Source organism: Palaemon carinicauda, chromosome 14, assembly GCF_036898095.1.
Source record: "Palaemon carinicauda isolate YSFRI2023 chromosome 14, ASM3689809v2, whole genome shotgun sequence".
Taxonomy (NCBI): domain Eukaryota; kingdom Metazoa; phylum Arthropoda; class Malacostraca; order Decapoda; family Palaemonidae; genus Palaemon; species Palaemon carinicauda.
Window position 1 is genome coordinate 70132148 of NC_090738.1, and position 7500 is coordinate 70139647.

Genomic DNA, 7500 nt, shown 5'->3' on the forward strand with positions numbered 1-7500 from the left:
TATAAACAGAATTTTAAAAGTAGGTTTATTTATCATAAAGTGTACCTTGTAGAAAAATAATGGCTTTAATCAGGTCTTATTACCGAAACCATTACAATTCTGAGGAGACCCATTTTCGCTCTTTTAGTAGAAACAAAGTAATACCTATGATATATTAGTTATACTCAACAGCTTTTTTTATGTGAACCAGTTAACATACATACTTCTTGTTGCTACTGCTTATTAAAACTAGAAGATGGAAAGAATTGTCTCATCAATCAAGTGTATTTTGTCAGTTTTCATTATTACCATCAAAAGCAGTCCCTGAGCCTTCAAATTATACGTGAAAATTAGTGAATTGTTGAACAACCATCATACATATAGCTATTTTTGTACAACTATGTACATAGTATAAAATGTTTAATTTTCATCCTCATCCAATTAAAAAATTTATTTGATTCCGGTTTCTGTGTATTTGAATGATACGGTGCTTTATATATTAACTATACCTCCATAAATCTCCCCTAACTTTAGTTCATCTTAAAAAAAAAAAAGTGACAAATTTTAGTCAACCTACCCGTTCATTATAATTGTCTATTTCTGACCATTGTGAAAACCCTGATGAGCCAAAACATTAAGTATATGTAGGTTACCGTAAATATGGCAATATTCATCATATTTGGTCTAAAGAAATCCGATGGGTTAGGACTTGGTATTTCAGAAGACGACTGGGTATACGGATGGTTACTTATTTCCTGAAAATTAAAATAAAGACTTAGGATGGAATAATTGGGTAATGGTTAAATGTGTATGGCTTCAGTTCCATCAGAATAGATGCTCACCAAAACGTCAGCCGGGCAAGCCCAAACCCCCACTGTGGTGCCCTATCACAGTAGTGGTCTCACCATTAAACAGCTTAAACTCACGGTCCTTGGCGGGGATCGATCTGCTGCCATGCGAATGCTAAGCAAACACGTTACCACTGTTCTAGCCAATATACGTAATATAGTCAGGTGTAATGATTTGAGAAACCAGATATTATGAAACCTACACGCGGTTTATGTTTCTATAAGATGTATTTCCGATTAAACTTGAGATAATAAAGACGTTTCGTTTAATGATTTACTATGAGTAAGATATATGGAAATAAGCAACTTGAGTGAAGGAAACTGCCAACAAACATGAACTACTGTATATGGGTGGATTTAATTAAAAATACAAACGTAAATCTTTAAACACATACAAAAAGTACACACGAGAGAGAGAGAGAGAGAGAGAGAGAGAGAGAGAGAGAGATTGAGAGAGAGAGAGAGAGAGAGAGAGACTCACCTAGCATCTAGCGACACTCACCTAGAAAAGCTAGCTAGTTAGAGACTAGTAGCCGAAGCTAATAGTCGCCTCTTTTCTTACAACCTATCAAGAGCCGCTTTAAGGGCACTTGTGGACTAACTATTAACTACATAACTTGTTGAAAAAATTCCATTGTTGTATCATCCTAATGTTAAAGTTTCTCCTTTCTTGTGGACGTTTTACGGGTTCTACGATTAATTGTTTGTCCTTTTGTATAAGACGATGTGAACCTCACTTTTCTGAGTATACAAAAAAAAATATCTAAGTTTTCAAAACCATGCATTATTTTCAATACCTCAATTAGATCCCTTTGCGCCTTCCCTTTTCCAAGGTAGTTAATCCAAGATGTATTAAAAGTTGTTTGTAATCAAGGCATCAACTAAGGGTACCATTCTCGTTGCTCTCCTCTCTACTTTTTTCAATATATATTTTCTTAACCATGGGGACCAAGATTGAACAGGGTATTCCAAATTTGTCTAAGCCAAACTTGGGTAAACCTTCATAAAAATGCGTTTACTCATAAAAATTAAATGGTTCACGGATTCTACCAAAAATTTGATTTGCTTTACTAGCTTTTTTTTTTTTTCGCTATTTGAACAGAGGATAGCTATTTGTCGGAAACGTAGACTTCAAGGTCTTTCTCAACTGAAGTTTTTTTTTTTTCTAGTAATTTATTATTCATATAGTAGTCGTTCCTTGGATTACTACATTTTTCAATATGTGCTGGACTTTACGTTTTTCTTCATTGAACTCCAACAAACAAATTTTGCTCCAGGCCTAAAGATTTTATAAGTCTTCTTGCAAAATGTCTGTCTACTAAGTTACTAATTTTCATAAATATTTTGACATCAGCAAATTTATACCATCCAACTATCATATATGTAGATAAGAAATAGTAATATACCAGCAACGCTTCCTTTGGGAACCCCACTTACCACTGGAAACGAGTCTGAAATTACTCACAAGTACTCCTTTGCATGTCACCCGTTGTGAACGATTTGTTTAAGATATTTTTTATCTTAAACTTTATTTAAAAGACCATAGCTTCCAGCTTCTTCAAGTCTCTGAGGAGCCATGTCGAACTTATTCCTATAATTCAAATAAATGTCATCAACCCCAACTGATTTATATTCATCTAAGAACTCGTGAATTTCTCCCAAAAAGATATTCAAGCAGTTGGTTAAGGCTCAACCTATTAAGCCTAAAACTATGTTGATGTATGGCCAGAAGGTTGTTAGATATGAGAGAGAGAGAGAGAGAGAGAGAGAGAGAGAGAGAGAGAGAGAGAGAGAGAGAGAGAGAAACAATATTTAAGACAGATTGTTAATTCTGATGTAAATTCCTTCTGAAGTATGATTTAATACACCAGAGACTTTGATGTAAGAATCTTATTCCCATAAATCAAAGCTATTATTTGAACGTGAAATCATGTTCACAAAATGTGTACGTTATGCTTAGAGGTAATAAAAATACCAATCAGTAAGAATTCGTTATCATGATAGCTAAGGGTCGCTATTTCAAAACTAACAATATCAAAATATTTTTTAAAGCAAGAAAAACTTTTAAAAATATATTCCGTAAGGCATTATTAACACACACAAATTATTACATGAATATGATAAAACGATTATTAAACAGTACTTACGATGGTCATTTCAATAAAAGTGTAGTCTTCAAGTATCGGTTAAAAACAAAAGTTTCTCAAATATTCTAAGGCTTGGCAATGTTAACTTTGAAAAAGTGAACATGCCAAGGATAACGAATATGTAGATTTTGAGAAAAGGAGATCGCAGGAAGTTACCTATTCCAGTAGATAATTTGTTATGATTATATATGACAATTCCCAATGCAAAACCTTAATGCATAATATATAGATGGAATTATATTTCCTTCGAATAAAAATTGGTCATTGTGTGCATATATGATTTTTTTTTATATATTCGACTGTTGCAAGAAAAAAGAAAGTAGCTCATTAAGATTTTTTTTTCTGATTTAGAATTTTATTTGCATAATGGCATTATATAATTACTAAACATGAACATTGACTCAATGTGCTTTTTTAACGAATATCGGTACAACTATCATTCTAAAATACCACATTAACTTGAACTGCTTGATAAAATTCAGCCACCAGATAATTAACACAATTAAATCTTTCAATATAATTTCAGTTTCCAAATGAGCTTCACAATGGAAGGCATTTAGCTCTGGCGATTCCATTGGTATTAATGACGCTAATAGAAAATCCATAATGACACGTAATTTCAGAGCTTAAACTCAGTGATGAGATGTAACATTATAGGAAATTGGAGCTTTTGTATTTGTAATGACTCCCATTGATGTTATTTTATTTTGGTACCAGCTGTGTACTTACCTTTACAGAAACTGTAAGTGTCTGGTTTATATTCTGACTCAGGGTATAGATAGTTTTGTTTAAGTTATTATGTTTCATTTTATCTTTTTTTGAGCATGGACTAGAAAGAGTTTATTTGTTCGTCAGTCAGTCATAAAAAAATATACAAATATAAATGTATTTTCAAAGTTTAGGTGTGATATTTAGATATTCATATAACAAATGTTCATTAAAAACTTATCAAATAATTTAAACAAAAAAGTCAGAGCATGGAAAATTTTTTTTTTTTTTTCTTCTTCTTCTTTTTTTTTTTCTGAGCATGACTGAAAAGTGAGTATTTGTTCGTTCAGCATTCCTGAAAAAAAAAAACACGTATTTTCTAAGCTTACAAGTGATGTATATATTTTCACATGATAAATAAATGTTCATTGGAAACTTATCAAAGGAAATCATAGGAAATTAAGGTATGGAACAAATTTTTTTCTTGTAAAGATTTCGACATTTCTTAGCAGGTTTCCATAATGATTTACTGGAATTACTTAGAAAGTGATTGGTATTTAGTAACAACTCTCTACTTAATCCACTTTAATCACGAAATATTAGTTTCCATTACGTTCAGTATCGGTTATAATCATAAACAAATAGTTTTTCGTTGTATAAAACATGGTTATCTTAGCGACATTCCATTCTGCGTCACGGCCTTTACTATAAAGCCTCTACAGTGCTGCAAGGATGTTCTCTTGTGTTTATCTGCTAGCTTCTAAAATATTACGGGGCTCGTGTTAAGCCCTAAACATAGTATTAATTAAGTTTTTTTGTTTATTCTCAGAAACTAGGTTATGGTGCATGGCGAGATGAGTTAACTTTCGGTAATTATCGCAGTTTTGTCGCATAAGATGGCTGAATCTTGTTTGGTGTAGGTTGTCATAGTAGCTTATTATGCAGGATAACTGGACTGGTTGCTTTCAAAGTCATATTAGCCTAGGATCGCTAAGCCAATTACACCTCAACACGTTAAATGGTAAGAATATAATAAGTTAGACTAATGGGGCAGAGATGCTTTTGTCCACTAAGCCAAAAAAGAAAGAAAAATAAACCTTTCTAGACTCTTTAGAACTTCATTTCCTAACTCCGGAAAGTAAGAGGCCAATCACACTTAGAACTTATGTAATAGGGGTTAATATTATAGTATTTGCATTTCCAGAGACCTTACATTATTCATGAGAGGTTTTATTATAAACTACTAAAAGACTCTTATTATAAATCTTACAATGTTCGAGTTATATGATTCCTCCTTGGGTCAGTAGTCCTAGTCAGCGTTGTTTACTCATGATGGTTACGGGTTCGAGTCCTTGTATGTCATGAATGATAAACTTACTTTTACTTTTACTTTTACTATTACTTTTAGGGGTTTATTTCTCTCCTTTATCAGACACTAAGAGTCTGTTCAGGTGGGCCTTGATGTGTGAAAATAATTTCTTTCCAGTTAATATTTTGCTCTGTATCTTTTCAGTTATTCGGTAGCATTTGTATTCGGGCTTAATAGTTTTCAGATCACTGTTATAACAGTTTCCAAAGAGATGAGTCTTCAGGTTTTTCTTGAAAGCTGCCAAATTTTTGCTTTTCTTGACATCAGGTGAAAGGTCCTTGAAGAGTCTCGGTGCAGCATAACAAAACGTTATTTCTCCTATCGTAGGATTCATACTAATTTCGAATAGTCTATATGGGTCATCAGCATGACTAACTCTTACAGCAGCGCTAGTAGCTTGAGGGTAGGGGACCAAGCAATCCCGATGATATTTAGGCTTATCACTTGTAAGTGCTTTGTGAGTCAACAAACAAATCTTAAATTCAATTCCTGCCTTAACAGGTAACCAATGTAGATTGATCAGTGCAGGAGTTATTCTCTCCCGAAATATAATGCCTTTTGTCAGTCAAGCCACCCGGTTTTGCACATTTCGAAGATTTCTTGGTAGTGTATTGGGCAATTTATAGTAGAGAGAATTGCAATAATCAAGCCTTGATATTGCGTGACTCATCACTAAAATTATTGTACTGCCCTCTGTTAAGTATTTTCTAATAAATGCTATGTTTCTCAGGTGATAGTTACACACTTTCACTGTGTTCACTATTGTATCCCTCACTGATAAATTACAATCTATCATTACACCCAAATTTTTCACAATAGGCACAATCCTAACATCACCGTCACCAATTCTTATACTTTGAAATAACTGGTAATTCTTTAAAGCCACCTTTATGTCATAAAACATACATTCTGTTTTATCATCATTTGATTTAAGTTTTTTCCTCTACCTCCATGTTTTCATTTGTCATTATCTCATCAATTTTCCTCTTGGTATCTTGTGTTGTTGAAATTGAAAGGTAGAACTGAGTATCATCTGCATGTAGTTTAAAGCCCACTTTTTGTTTTTTCAAGATATGTGATAGCTCGATAGTATACATGTTGAACAAGATAGGGCCCAGAACATTACCCTGTGGTACACCTTTCATAAGAGTTCTCCCACTAGATTGGTTTCCAGAAACTTCTACAATAGTCTTCCTGTTCGTTAAGTAGATTCGCAAGATTTCCAGTGCTTCCTCAGTCAATCCAATGGACTTTAATTCGCCATGTAAGCACTCGTGCATAACAGCATCTAAATCAGCATTAAGATCTAATATAATCAAAATTCTACACTTTCCTTTATCAAGAACACGTATCATATCATTCATTTTTTAGCATAAGGTAGTTTGTGTAGAGTGATTAGCTCTGTAGGCCGATTGATTTTTCAGGGAATACCTCTAACTCATCAATATGCGCTCATAAATCCTCACCTATGATTGTTTCAATAAGCTTCAACATGTATGATAAGTTTGAAATGGGCCTATATGAATTTAGTTTTTTTACATAACTTTTTCCTTTGTATATTGGTTTGATCAACGCAGTTTTTTTTTTTCCACAGCTTGGAAAACTGGATTGTGATATACTTATGTTAACTATATTTAGATAAATATTATTTACTCCCTGCTTGTTTGGAGCTTTACTTATTGAATAATTTCGGAAAGGGTCGTTTCCACAATGTGTTTTTCATCTCTCTCATAACGTTTAGCAAGTCACACATATTTATTTCCTTAAATTTAATTAACTTCTTACCCTCCTTCACTGGCATAACTGATTGTTCTACTAACTGATTTTGGGGGAAACCTCTAAAAATTTAATCTATTTTTTTCATTGAAGAATATAGCAAATTTCTCTGCACAGACATTATCAGGCAAGACATATTTTTTCTTTAATCCCATCAAATTATCTAGGTTTCTGTGAAACTCCTCATGTTATTAGCTTCTTTTACTTTCACCGTTGTAGAATTATCTTTTTGATTTTTATAACAGGATGTTATAGTCATTTCTGGCCTTATTACATAGATTTCTGGCTTGTGAGGAGTTGGCTCTTTTCCATCTGCCTTCTATCTTACGTCTGTCTGTTTGCCTTTAATAGCTCACTATCATACCATCTAACATTTTCGTGTACAACTATTTGTTTGCTCTTTATAGAACACTTGATATCATGCATTTTTCCAAAATTGTCATTATATTTTTTGGTATAACACCCAACACATTCTCTATCTACCATATGTTCGCATTGTATGTTCTCACAAGACATTTGCGCTACACTACCTTCAATAAAATTCTCAGCATCGAAATTTTCCCGTTCCCTATATGTGATACATTTCTTCAATACTCTGATGCAATTTATATTACATTAAAAGTGAAGAGTTTGTGTTTTTGAGATTTCAACGTGTGGTTCCACTTCAAGTTTT

The 7500-nt window shown here is 33.1% G+C and overlaps 1 long non-coding RNA gene across 1 annotated transcript in view; it reads right to left on the bottom strand.

The window, feature by feature from the left end:
• LOC137653207 (uncharacterized) overlaps nt 1-3083 on the bottom strand; it is a 3545-nt gene extending 462 nt beyond the window's left edge. The window contains exons 1-2 of the long non-coding RNA XR_011046428.1: nt 2975-3083; nt 557-734 (exon numbers count right to left, since the gene is read on the bottom strand). This is a non-coding gene — a long non-coding RNA (uncharacterized lncRNA). The remainder of the gene's footprint in view (nt 1-556; nt 735-2974) is intronic.
• Between the last annotated feature and the right edge of the window lie 4417 nt (nt 3084-7500).